This window comes from Ambystoma mexicanum, chromosome 8 (genome assembly GCF_040938575.1).
Source record: "Ambystoma mexicanum isolate Mex_15411 chromosome 8, UKY_AmexF1_1, whole genome shotgun sequence".
In the NCBI taxonomy this organism is placed as follows: Eukaryota; Metazoa; Chordata; class Amphibia; order Caudata; family Ambystomatidae; genus Ambystoma; species Ambystoma mexicanum.
This window is the reverse complement of record NC_090929.1, coordinates 1,068,016,952-1,068,030,769: the sequence shown is the minus strand read 5'-3', so window position 1 is coordinate 1,068,030,769 and position 13,818 is coordinate 1,068,016,952. Positions and strand designations below refer to the sequence as shown.

General features: G+C 43.5%; 1 long non-coding RNA gene across 1 annotated transcript in view; it reads right to left on the bottom strand.

Moving 5' to 3' along the window:
• Window positions 1-13,315, bottom strand: part of LOC138472730 (uncharacterized) — a 154,532-nt gene extending 141,217 nt beyond the window's left edge. Inside the window, exon 1 of the long non-coding RNA XR_011268668.1 lies at window positions 12,982-13,315. This is a non-coding gene — a long non-coding RNA (uncharacterized lncRNA). The remainder of the gene's footprint in view (window positions 1-12,981) is intronic.
• Window positions 13,316-13,818: the final 503 nt, after the last annotated feature.

Genomic DNA, 13,818 nt, shown 5'->3' with positions numbered 1-13,818 from the left:
ACTGCCTCATACATAAGTACTGGGACGAGGACAAATAGGGATAGGAGTAATGAAGATTACAATAAGTAATCAAGGCATTAAACACAAGTACAAAGAAAGGGGGTTTTTCCAGTCTTGCTGCGCCGACACCAAAAGATACTACAAACTGCTACAATTGCAGGTTTATTGTGGTTTGAAAACAGCCTGACACGTGTTTCGAGCGATTCTTGCTCTTCATCTGAGGCTGATGGGTTTATACATAATACATTTAAGCAGAAAAAATTAAACGTGCAAACAATTATGTATAATTGCAAAATGAATTGAAAAAAACATAAAATGCATAGAAGTGGGGGAGAAAACAAGAGGAGTTGGCATACCAACACTTCTCAATTACTAAGTGAATTCGACATTGAACAACAGAACCTGCATATGAAAGAATTAAGATCAAAATCCAAATTTACACCGGTTTTTGGTCAAGATAACATCATTGATACGTTCTATCAAGCCGTCATCATAGACATTCACAAAACCATTGATCAGACTAGACCGAGTCATTCAACAACTGGCAAATCTTTGAATCTTAGTCAAGCAGAAATTACAGCTCTTCAAGGACTGTCACAAAACCAACAACTTATAATTAAGGAAGCAGACAAAGGCGGCAATGTGGTTGTTATGAATAAAGTGGATTACATCAACATGGGACTAACACACCTTGAACAAGAAGGTTGTTATCAGAAACTTTTGTCCAATCCGATAACTCAAATTACATGTGCAATTAACCAGTTGGTTCTGGAATGGTACAAAAAAGGTGTCTTATCAGACACGGAAAAACAATTTCTCACAGTAGATTGCCCAACAATGGCCACAATTTATTTTCAGCCCAAAATTCATAAGGACTTCATTAACATACCTGAGGGCAGACCCATTGTTAGTGGCTGAGGGAGTATCCTGGAACCCATGTCACTATATATTAATGAATGTCTCATGCCTGCCATGCTCACTAAACCAGCATATATTAGGGATACCATGCATGTTCTTCAAATCTTAACAGAGGTAACCTTTCAACCGAATTTACTAATGGTTACGCTAGATGTTAAATCATTATACACCTCTATTAAACATGATATAGCCATATCAAGTGTGGACTACATTTTCAGGCAATCTTCTGCCTCATTGTATGTGCAAATTGAGATGCTCAAACAATTTTTACTGTTCACACTTCAAAACAATGTGTTCCTTTTCAACAACTACTATTACAAGCAACTCATTGGGATAGCTATGGGGGCCAGCTTCGCCCCTGCGCTTGCTAACATCTTTATGCATTTCTTCGAACAGCAGTTTGTCTACATTAATCATGAGTTCAAACCTCACATTTACCTCTGGAAACGTTATATCGACGACGTTTTCATGCTTTGGTCAGGCAATTCGCAGCAATTACTTTCATTTGTCAAATACTTGAAAGGTAACTCATGGGGCATCCAATTCACTTGCTTTTACAGCCCTAACACTATTGATTTTCTGGACCTTTCAATCAGTAACACCGATTCTGGATTCATAACCAAGACTTTCCGCAAAAGCACTTCAGTCAATTCAATCCTTCATGCAGACAGTTGCCACAAAAACCATGTCATCACTAATATCCCAAAGGGAGAACTAATTAGAGCTCGACGCAACTGCACAAATCTTAATGATTATGACTCTGAAAAAAGACTTATCCTAAACAGATTTGCCCAAAGAGGCTATAATATCAAACAGATATCAGTCACAGCGGAAAATGTCAGCAGGTTAGCCAGGAGGGATCTACTCCAACCAAAAAACGCATCGATTAGATCAGGAATACACAAGATTCGCCCGATTACCAGATACAACCAAGACAGTCACATTCTTTACAGAATTCTGAAAAAACACTGGCACCTCTTGCATCTGGATACGGACATTTCCAATTGGATTGACCCATCGGCCAACCTCACATTCAGCAAAGGGGTCACCCTTAAGAACACACTCAGCCCATCTTTTATGCGCAATGAAAAGCACCCTAAAACATGGTTAAATCAAGATCAGTTTAAAGGGTTTCATAAATGCAGCAACTGTTCTATGTGTCCATATCCATTGGAGACCTCCAACCTTGTTTTTAATTCTAGACAGACACACCAGATTGAAACTTTCATTAATTGCAATACCAAGTTTACAGTTTATTGTATTATCTGTGTTTGCAATAAAAAATACATTGGTAGCACCATCAGACCACTTAAAACGCGGATAAGAGAACATCTATCTACTATAGCCAGTCAGGATGCTAAATTTCCGCTTGCCAGCCATTGGCAAAAAGAACATCAACTGGATCTGAAACAAAACATTAGATTCGTCGGGCTTGCTAAAGCAGAATTGCCCCCAAGAGGAGGCAACTTGATCCTGAATCTGCGTAGACTTGAAGCGAGGCTCATTTGTAAATACAGGACAGTCTATTCTGGTCTTAACTCAGATCATGAGCTTGCAGTTTTTTTATAAACTCTTTTCTCTAAATTGGTTCCACATTTACAATTTACCTTTGGAGGTCTTTAGAACTGGAAAACATGCAATATTTTCATTGTACCTGTACTTTTATACTTGGTCTCTTTTACATGTATATCCGTAATCCACAATGCAATTCGTGCGAACACCTATAGCAATCCAAGAAATGCACATTCAGATTATCCTGCTATATTTCTCAGGCGTCTATGGAACAGAGCATTGTGAGTTTAAGAGATGTACTGCTTGGACTAACTGTCCTTTTCTATCACTTTCATTTCTATTGTTCAGCCACTCTGACATGGACCCGACACTATGCCTCTAGTCCAATATATACAATTCTTTTCAATCGGACCGTTTAAAATAGTTTGATTATCCTTTTCACACTATTATATGTATTTCTTCCTACTTATATAATTAGGCCGACAATCCCAAGAAATTTTCGCAACAATTGTAATTATCAGACTGTGTATTCTTATTAGTCCTTGCCTTGCGCCCAATGCTCACAGTTTAATCAGTATCTGGGAAATGTCTTATGTCCGGGGCATTCCCTTTACACGCCGGCAGCAATAACACTGCTTCAAGATGGCGAGTCCGCCCGCGGACGCTGCCGGCGCTTAGACTCCTCCCATTGAGTTTGCACAAAATATCAAGAGTCACCAGGAGCAGACGCGCGAGAGGGGCTCGTTCCGTTCCGTCATTTTAGACCACCAGGATGAGTTAATTGCATACAGTCCCTAAGTCTACAGTCATATTGGAATGAGCACACTTAGTCAATTAAGCACCAGAGGCATGGTTGAAGGCACGCGCCATGTGAAAAGCTTTCTAATTTGTACTCTTTTATCCCTTTTCTCTTTTGCTCTCCTTCTACCTATTCCTTACTGGGATTCCCCAATGGATGTTCCTTCATTGAAATTGCGCAGTCCAAACTCTTCACTGAAGAGATTTCCGCAACAGTGAAGCTATAGAATTAATAAGGTATGTTAGAATTGATAGTTAACACTGGGACACTACTTTCACTTTAAGTATAGCAAGCATGTAAACATACCAATCCTCCTTTTTCTCATTGTATTCTAACAGAAATAACACTTGCAAGCCATGGCTTCGTCTAAACAACTTTAAGGTATCTTTTAGCGCTGTCTATCTTAGCCAATTGGTCATTTCATACCTCAAAAGCCTGTGTTAACAATGCTCTAATAGCTTTGCTCTGTTCCTTTTCCCCTCTTCTTTTTTCTTTCTCTATTCTCCGCCTATAAATCTCTTTAATCCCAACCGGGACCCCTCAATTATAATCACGTATGTATCAACAACAATTGCAATCAAAATGGAATGGTATGGTACAAATGAATTTTTATTGAATTTTTCCCTCTCCCCCCCAATTTTTACGTGTTTAATTGGACTTTTTTGATTATTGTTGTTATATGGATATTTCCCAAAAATTTTTTTGTTTTTTGTCGTCCTGCCCCTCCATGTGTTTCGTCTAAACGTATATATTGGGTACGGGGCTGTGTTGGTATGCCAACTCCTCTTGTTTTCTCCCCCACTTCTACATGCAATTTATGTTTTTTTCAATTAATTTCGCAATGATACATAATTGTTTGCACGTTTAATTTTTTCTGCTTAAATGTATTATGTATAAACCCATCAGCCTCAGATGAAGAGCAAGAATCGCTCGAAACACGTGTCAGGCTGTTTTCAAACCACAATAAACCTGCAATTGTAGCAGTTTGTAGTATCTTTTGGTGTCGGCGCAGCAATACTGGAAACACCCCCTTTCTTTGTCTCGTATTCCACAGTGGTATACCTGGGCAAGGTATCCTCAACATCCAGTCCACTGCAGCCCCCCGTTTACCTAATTTATGGTGCAAGCGCATCGTTCTACTCTTGGTTTGCTTTGCCAACCGACCTTTCCAATTAAACACAAGTAGTGGCGCAACACCATTGAGTTGACTGGGCTTCAGCACTCCCCCCTCCCTGACTCGACCTGGCTGACCTTCAGAGCAGTTGCTGGGCAGAATAGGACACAGATGTTAGACGGCACCTGGGTTTCGCTTTTAACAAAGGCCCAGCAATTTCTAACATAAAGCATTTCACTGTTAGTACCTGCATTCAAATGGCACATTTTTTAGGCAATTGAAATCCTGATGTGGGTTTAGTACTTGCATGCCATGGGAGTGATTGGAAGGGTAGAGAGGGAGCAAGAGACCGCTCATTCTCACAGCAGTCCATAAGTGGGTGCTTTTTATTGATCGATTGATATTTTATTTGTATCGCGCTCGTACACAAATATTTCAGAGCGCGACGAGGCAGGGTAGGGGAACAAGGGAGAACAAAACAATGATCTTACTAGGCCCAGTGACATTGAGAACGAGCAAGTGCATGGGGGAGGGAGAGGGGTAAGTGCAAGGAAGGGGAAGAGGTGGAAAGTGCTGAGCAAAAATAAGAATATGTAAATAAAACATGACTAAATAAATAAATAACAAAAAATAACAAACGGTGGTAGTGCAGCCAGCAAGTGGCAAGTGCTAGGAATAAGGCAACAGACAGGTTGTGTCTGAATAAGTGCAGACAAAGAAAGGGGGGGGCTGTAGGGTTACAAATACAGACCACAGTGCAATCGATTGCCCGCAGGCAGTGCGGGTGGGTGGCAGGGAGAGCCGGTACCTGGGCCCTAAAGACAGAGGGAGACCAGGTGCACTATGCCGAGACAGAACATATCAACAGGGGAGAGGAGGAGAGAAAGTAGAAGCAAAGAGGAAGGTCTTGAGGTGCTTCCGGAACCGGACATGGTTCTCCTCAATTTTCAGAGTGGCAGGGAGGCTGTTCCAGAGGGAGGCCCCAGAGGAAGACAGAAATCTTCCCCCAGCTAATTTCTTATAAAAATGACTTACCCTGAGGGAGTTAGAGGTGGAGGAGCGAAAGGCTAGGGTGGGAAGGTATTCACAGAGGGACAGCTGAAGGTATTTAGGACCCAGGCCCCAGAAAGCCTTGTGGACAATGCAAAGGGTCTTGAATTTAATCCTTGCATCCATCCACTGGGAGCTAGTGAAGAGATTTCAGTCCTGGAGAGATACGATCCCAGGGCTTGAGGCAAAGGCCAAGTCTTGCAGTCCTGTTCTGGATCAGTTGCAAAAGGCGTAGAGTAGAAGCAGGTAGATTTAGAAATAGGCTGTTGCAATAGTCCAACCTTGAGAGAACCAGGGCTCGAGAGACAGTGAGCTTCTGGGGGAAGGAGAGGAAAGGCAGAGTACCTCTGAGGAGGTGCAGAAGGAATTTTGACTTGTTTGAGACATCAGAGATATGAGCAGAGAAGGAAAGCGTGGAGTCAAAGATTATCCCGAAGTTCTTGGACTCGCAGCTGAGGGTAGATTGGAGGGCCAAGGAAGGCCGGCCAGAGAGTGACAGGAAAGGAGGGTGAAGGTGTGCCGATGAGGAGGATCTCAGTCTTGTTGGCATTCAAGCAGAGATTGTTGGCGGCACACCAATCCTGAGTGGCAGATAGGCAGTCAAAGATGAGAGAAGGAGAAGAGGTGGCTGAGGGAAGCCTGAAAATGATTTAAGTGTCTTCAGCATAGCAGGGGAAGTTTGAACAGAAAATGGCAATGCGTGGGCGAGAGTTGCCAGGTATTGGTTAAAGAGCCAGGGTGAGAGGTTCCCTGGGGGACACCGCAGGTAGCAAGGGAGATAGAGGGACGGAAGGTTCCAAGTTGGACCTGGGAGGGTAGACCAAAAACGAAAGAGGTAAGCCAGGCCAGAGCCTGATCAGTGATGCCCAGGTTATCACGAAAGCAGTTGAGCAGGATGGTATGATTGACTGTGACTTAAGGGAGAGAGTTAACTGCTTGTAACCTTGAAGCTGCACTAGAATAGTCTCATTAAAGTGTGTAAAGAAGTTTGATGCCCCCACACAAATAGGTTTGCCCCTCCCCCACCGCCCATGAAGTTAGCGCCTCTCCCAACATTTGAAGGGTTAGCCCTCCTAAATGTAGGTTTTGTTACACCCCTGAACACAAGCACACACACTATTCACCATATACACTCATGCACACCCAGCCATCCATACATTTAAGTGTGCAATCTTTTACCATACAGGCACACCCAGGCAGCCATCCACCATACAGGCACACACACCCAGGCACCCACCCATACATTTAAGTGTGCACCCTTTCACCATACACTCACACAGGCAGCCACATATACATTTAGGTGTGCACCCTTTCACCATACAGGCACACCCATAAAGCCACCCATACATTTAAGTGTGCACCCTTTCACAGAACACCCACACACACACACCCAGCCACCCATACATTAGTGTGCACCCTTTCACAATACACTCACAGGCAGCCACCTATACATTTAAGTGTGCACCCTTTCACCACACACTCACACAGGTCACTCTGACTTCATAAAGAAATTATTTCCGTTAAGGACCGAACCATAACGGAAATAATGTATTTATGAAGGCAGAGTGACTTAAAAATAAACTATTTCTTTTTTAGGTCATAGGGCTCCCCTCACCCCATGACACGGAGGCCTCCAGCCTAGGGTCTTCCATGTCATGGGGTGGGGGAGCCCTAGGACTTCAAAAAGAAAGCTTCTTTTTGTAGTCACTCTGCCTTCATAAATAAATTATTTCTGTTAAAGAAATTATTTCATTATGAATGCAGGGTGAATTCAAAAATATAAAAAAGTAAAACTTTTTTTCTTCTTTTTTTCTTCTCCCGGTTGGGCCCCCTCCAGGACATGAGCTGGTGGGCCTCCTCCATCGCCGGGGCTGCGGGGGCCCCCGTTACACCTGTGAAGAGTGCAAGAATGAAGATTGAAAAGTGTGTGATGAAAGACGGGAGGAAAGCTTAATTGCTGATAAATGAACATTAAAGGAAAAGATACAATATCAGTAACAGAGTGGTCCAGCTCCACAAGGGTGCACAATCGAAGGTCTCTGTAAGATATCCAGCCAAGAAGTGGTAGACACTAAAGTAGAAGATTGGCAAGAACATTGTGTGAAGTGTATCAAAGTGGTCCTTTGACGATTTAAGCGAAACGCATCACACATTCGAAAATCTTTGATTTTTTTATATCAAAAGGAAAACATGGAAAGTGAAATTACATGGTCCGAGCCCGGATGAGGGAGACCAATTGAGAACATTGTGATAAAGGGATTCATGCCTGAACGATGGAGCTCCATGGTCCCATGGTCCAAACCTGAATGAGGGAAACCCATTGAGAACATTTTGATAAAAGGGATCTGAGCCCGAACGAGGGAGACCTATGGTCCGAGCCCGATTAATGGAGACCAAATGTGAACATTGTGATAAAAATTGGTCCGAGCTTGAAGGAGGGAGACCCATGATGAACACTGAAAGCTTGTGAATATGAAAATCCTGATAAGAAAGGAACTTTAGTGCTTGTTTGTTCCGACAGGATTCTGCAGTAAAATACTGTATTTGGGAAAGAGACTTTGGCAGAAGGCCCTGGTACTTATGCTGTATCCTCGTGGCAGAGAAGACAGAGTTTGTGCGAAGCTTGAACCTGCCACCTTACCCTGTGCTGAAAATGCGGGGAAGGGAAGCCAACTGCTCAACTATCCTGACATTATTTCTTGAACACTTTTCTTTTTGCATACGCTATTGTCCCAAACCATTTTGTATTTAGAAGTAGGATTGGCAATAGCATTATTAGTATAGGCCCTTTTATTTTGACAGAGACTCGACTAGGACTGCATTATTATATTTTAATGGTCGAACCTTGCACCCATCCTTAGATTTAGGTTTAGATAGGTGTTCAACCAACCTATTGAAGTTCAATAAACATCCTTAAACTGTGATCACTTGTGTCTGTATTCACTGTTTGATACCATGCCTTCTTTAAAATACACAAATGGATCTTTTTAGCAGGGGCAGTTCATCCATAATAGGCGAGGGGCGTCAACCCATTGGATCTTGGCCCCCTCTTGTCCATTATGGAGGAACCAGCCAAGTAAAACATTGAGTGCTCCCTCAGCTGCTTTTTCAGCTGAGGGGGTGCTCTGAACTGTCAAAGAGAAACATTGTTTCCCTTTCACAGTTTAGTTCCCTAGCCAGCAAGCTCAATGAGCCATGAGTGTGTTTGTGCTTGTCCAAAGCATTTTGCTTCCCCACCCTTGCATAGCTCATTGAAAATGCTTGCTGTGGAACTGCATATCTGTATGTGCAAGGGGACGCTCCTGCGCCTCCTCGCACATACAGACAAAGCTGGCTGGAGCGGGGCCTCTCGTCACTGAAACTCAGGACCCTGCACGCATGTGTGAGAAGCTTCCAGATTCCTGTTCATGCTAACAGGGGCTGGAGCGCTGGAATGGAAAGACCCACGGCAGGAGGTACGTTTGTTTATGTTCATGTATTTTTTAATTTAAATTATGTGTATGGATGCGTGCATGTTTGTGTTCTTAGGTGAATGTATGATGATGGATGCTGGTGTGAATGAGAGTGTACTTGATGTGTGCTTGTTGTGTAAATGTGTGTGCCTGTATGTTCATTTATTTATTAAAATGTGTGTATGGATGCGTGTATGCTTGTGTTATGACTGAGTGCATGATGGATGCTCGTTTGAATGAGACAGAGAGTGCTTGCTGTGTGTATGTTGTGTAAATTAGTGCGCTTGTATGTTCATTTATTTGTTATTTAAATATGTGTATGGATGTGTGTATGCTTGTGTTATGAGTGAGTATATGATGGGTGCTCATGTGAATGAGACAGAGAGTGCTTGCTGTGTGTATGTTGCCTAAATGTGTGTGTTTGTATGTTCATTTATTTATTATTTAAATATGTGTATGGATGTGTGTATGCTTGTGTTATGAGTGAGTATATGATGGGTGCTCATGTGAATGAGACAGAGGGCTTGCTGTGTGCATGTTGTTTAAGTTTGTGTGTGTGTGTTTGTGCTGGTCTGGCTGATTTTGGCGAGTGAGGGAAGGAGGTTTGTACAACAAAGGCATTTTAAAAATGCCTTTGTTGCACAACCTCCCACTGGCCAAAATAGGTTCTCCTTCTGAGGTGCTGTGGGGCCGAGGGGACAGGGATGGTATTTTTTTACTGGACATCTATGATAGATGTCTAGTAAAAAAATACCATGCCTGCCCCCATGGACCTCTCAGCACCTTGAATACACACATAATCACTTTGATTGTGTGCATATGTTTGCCATTGTGGGGTCTAGGGGGCAGGGATGGATTTTTTTACTGGACATCTATCATAGACATCTAGTCAAAAAGAGCATGCATGCTCCCTGGGCACCCTAGCACCTCGCATACACACATAATCACATTGATTTTATGTGTGTGTTAGGTGCTGTGGAGCCCAAGGGACAGACATTGTATTTTTTTACTGGACATCTATGAGAGATGTCCAGTAAAAAATACCATGCCCGCCCCCTGGTTCCCCAGTGCCTGGCATACACACATAACCACATTGCTTGTGTCCGTGTGTGAGGAGCTCGGGACCTAGGGGACAGGCATGTCATTTTCTTTACTGGGCATCTATGATAGATGTCTAGTAAAAAATACCATGCCTGACCCCTATGCCCCCCACGCACCTCGCATACGCACAAACACATTCATTGTGTGCTTGTGAGGCACTGGGACCCCGGGGGCAGGCATGACATTTTTTACTGGGTATGCCCAGTAAAGGCCCATTCTGCTGGGATTCCTAGCGTCTCACATGCACTGTCAAGCCTGAACCCCTAGGCCTCCAGCGCCTCGCATGTACACATAATTGGTTACCTGTGCATTTGAGGCACTGGAGGGCAATAAGGGAAGGAATGCCATTTATTAATGGACATCTGATAGATGCAGAGTAAAAAATACCATGACTGGGACAACCAACAGCTTGCACGCACACAATGAATGTGTGCCTGTGAGGCGCTCGGGGCTCAGGGGCCATGGCTGTACCTTGGGACCCCAGCACCTGACACACATCTGCCCCTTGAGCCCCCTCACAAACACACACGATCACATTCATCATTAATGTGATTAGGTCTCAGTGCAAGCGGCTTGCGCACCATGGGGCAGGCATGGCATTTTGAACTGGGCATGCTTGATAAAGCAAGCATGATAAGTGTTATTATGTAGCTAGACTGGCATTTCAATGCAGCCAATCTAGTCATTTCTTATTGTAGTATGACATTTTGTATTGGGCATCTTTGGTAAAGAAAGCACGATACGTGTTATTATGTAGCTCAACAGGCATTTTAGTACAGCCAGTATGGACATATGTTCATACTTTGGCATACATCTTTAATGGTAAAGCCAACTGGAGTATGTGCTTACATGGGGATACTGCCACATACTGGCATAACAAACATGGGCATGTTTTCTTATAGTATCATTACTGGCATTATGCGCAAAGCAAACATGGGTATTTTCTTATATGGGCATAATAGGTTATAAGGGTGCAGTCAGTATGGAAATGTATGGGCACAGCCAGTGTGAAAATGTTTTATACTGGCACATATTGAGGTAAAAGGCATCATGAAAATGTGTTGGAGAAATGCTCCTGTGCATGTTGGTGACTTGCATTTATTGGCTTTGTTCAGGAGTTACCCTACAACACCAATTGCAAACTGGCTTTTTAGCCAATTTTTCTAAAAGGTGTGCTCTAAAATGGACCATTTTAATTCAATTTTTTTATTTTCTTTCGGGAAGATTCTTCCTTTATTGGTACGGGCTCCCTCGCTACACTCAATGTAGCATATCTGGGGCATATATTTACACCCCTCCAGTTAAAGAATTCACCAGCCGCCACTTGGTATTAGACAACCCATATGCGTTTATGTACACAGACCTTAGAAGGATAAAGAGCAGAATCCGCTGTTTTGGAACCAATGACGTTTGACGCAGAGTTCAGCTGCAGCAATGTGGTTAAAACTTGCGAAACGTACAAAAAAGGAAAAGTGGTCTATATTGTCGCAACAATTAACAAAGCTGTCCTTTAACACTAGTGTCTCATAAGAGATTTTACCACAGGCGTGTTTCTGCCGCAGTGCCACTAGATCTTAGTACAGTGATATTTCATTGCTTTATTTTAATTTTATTGTTTTACTGTCATAAACACAATAACATAGAAAAAAAAATAATAAACAAATAATTATTTTAAAAAAAGAAAACAGGGGAAAAAAATGAAAAACAGTGATATTTCTGTAATGGTGTCTTGTGAGACCCATCACTGAAGTCCTGTTCCTGCAATAGTCTCGCTTATGACATGTCACCACAGTGATGTTTCTGCAGTGTTATCTCACACGCAATCTCACCTCAGTGATTGTAATGTGTCTGCTGGTGTGGCTGAAGATGTTTGGGGGCCCATTTTACATAATGGTTGGGGTCTCCCTTGCTTAGAGTGCAAACGAGCCTGGTGGGGTGCATGCATTATAATGGAGACAAAGAAATGCAGCAGGCAGTGAGATGAAACACTATACGGCAACTGAAAATCTGTACATCTTTCTTTGTTAGCAAGTGGTTGATGTGGAGGCACTGGTGTTAAAAGGCCACGAGGTGATAATACTTCAGTATACTCTGAGGGAAGTGACAGCTGGAAGGGCTTCAGCAAACACAGCTTGTAAGGCGAGCGCTGCAAAGCACACATTTAAAGCCAAGCACGAAAGTAATATAGAAAGGAATATATTGCTGTGTTAACAGACACTGCTGACTGGCAACACGGGGGATGCCCCCCCTCTGCGCCCCAGGCCCTTCAACTGAAAAAGTTGAAAGGCCCTGCCATCGTCCCTGGCCGTGGTGTCGCAAAGGAGGGCTCACCACAGTGATGTGTTTGCAGGTCTGTCTTACAACAGATGCGATCACTGCGATATATTTACAGGCGCCTGGTGTCTACGGGACTCTCCACAGTGATGTTTCTTCAGTGGTGTGTAACAACTCAAGGATCACACAAGAGTGATGTTTCTTCAGGGGTGTGCAACAACTCAAGGATCTCACAAGAGTTATGTTTCTTCAGTGGTGTGTAACAACTCAAGGATCACACAAGAGTGATGTTTCTTCAGGGGTGTGTAACTTTTTTCTTCAGGGGTGTGCAACAACTCAAGAATCTCACAAGAGCGATGTTTCTTCAGTGGTGTGCAACAACTCAAGGATTTCACAAGAGTGATGTTTCTTCAGTGGTGTGTAACAACTCAAGGATCTCACAAGAGTGGTGTTTCTTGGACAGAATCACAGAAGAGCTGTCCCCACGATGTGTATACGTTGGTGTCTCACGACAGATCTTTCCTCAGTGATGTCGTGGCAGATCGTCCCACGGTGATGCTTTTGCGATGGCGCCTCGCAAGCGAGCTCACTACCATAGTGTTACACCGCCGTGCCTAACAAACGACGTGCCAAATACTGAAAGCGCTTAGAAGCCAGCTACGCGCTATACAAAAAGCGGACATGTACATTACCCATAGAAGAGAGCTTACACAGCGATGTCGCTACAAAAACTCACATCCTGCACACATTTTCTCAGGTACCTGTTACAAGGGAGGCAGCGTATTCAGCTGGTCCAGTGGATTGAAAACTCCCACTTGCCTCTTCGTCTTCCCAGTTTTACTGATCCAACTCTCTCACGGATCGTAGAGAAGCCAGTCAGGATAAAATCCACTTTCTAAAAATCATTGTTGAAACAGCAGCAGCAGGCGCGTCTCCCACGAACGGTGCGTGCAACGCGTGTCCAAGCTGGGAAATTAGCACCGGGCGGCAGGTGCAAGCTTCCCTTATCATTGCACGCCCAATACAGACCGCCTGCGCGCACGTCTAGTGATCGGTCTGTGCGGCTGGCACGGTGAAGCGCGCGCCGCCTGCTTATTGACGGGCCGTTTCCCTTCTTAAAGAGACACGACTTCGCCGTTTGGAATTTTTTAGAAGCTCTATCCATCCCGTGGGTAAATTTGACAAAGAAGTATGGGCGGGTTCTGGCATGTGGTAAAATGTTTTACCGATTTGATGCACATGGGCGAAAATAAGCCGCAGTGCATCACACACTGTTTTCGTGACATTGATAGTGGCCATCCTGGCTTTGTGTCAACCTGTCACTTTTATGATTGATTTTTCAATGTTGAGTGCCCTCCGTTTACCCGAATACAGTACCGTCTCCCGTATCATTAAACATGCTCTCTTGTATAGAAAGTACATGTTTTGTCCGCCCATGCCTTTTTCATTAGAACTCCTGCAGAGCTGAAACTAACTCTAACAATGTGTTATTTTGTTACTGTGGCATTGTAATGGTTTGCCACGCCTACATGCGCCCTCCACTGAGGTCATCACTGCAGTACTTGGATACCACATCTCTAGCTGCACTGGTGTTTTGT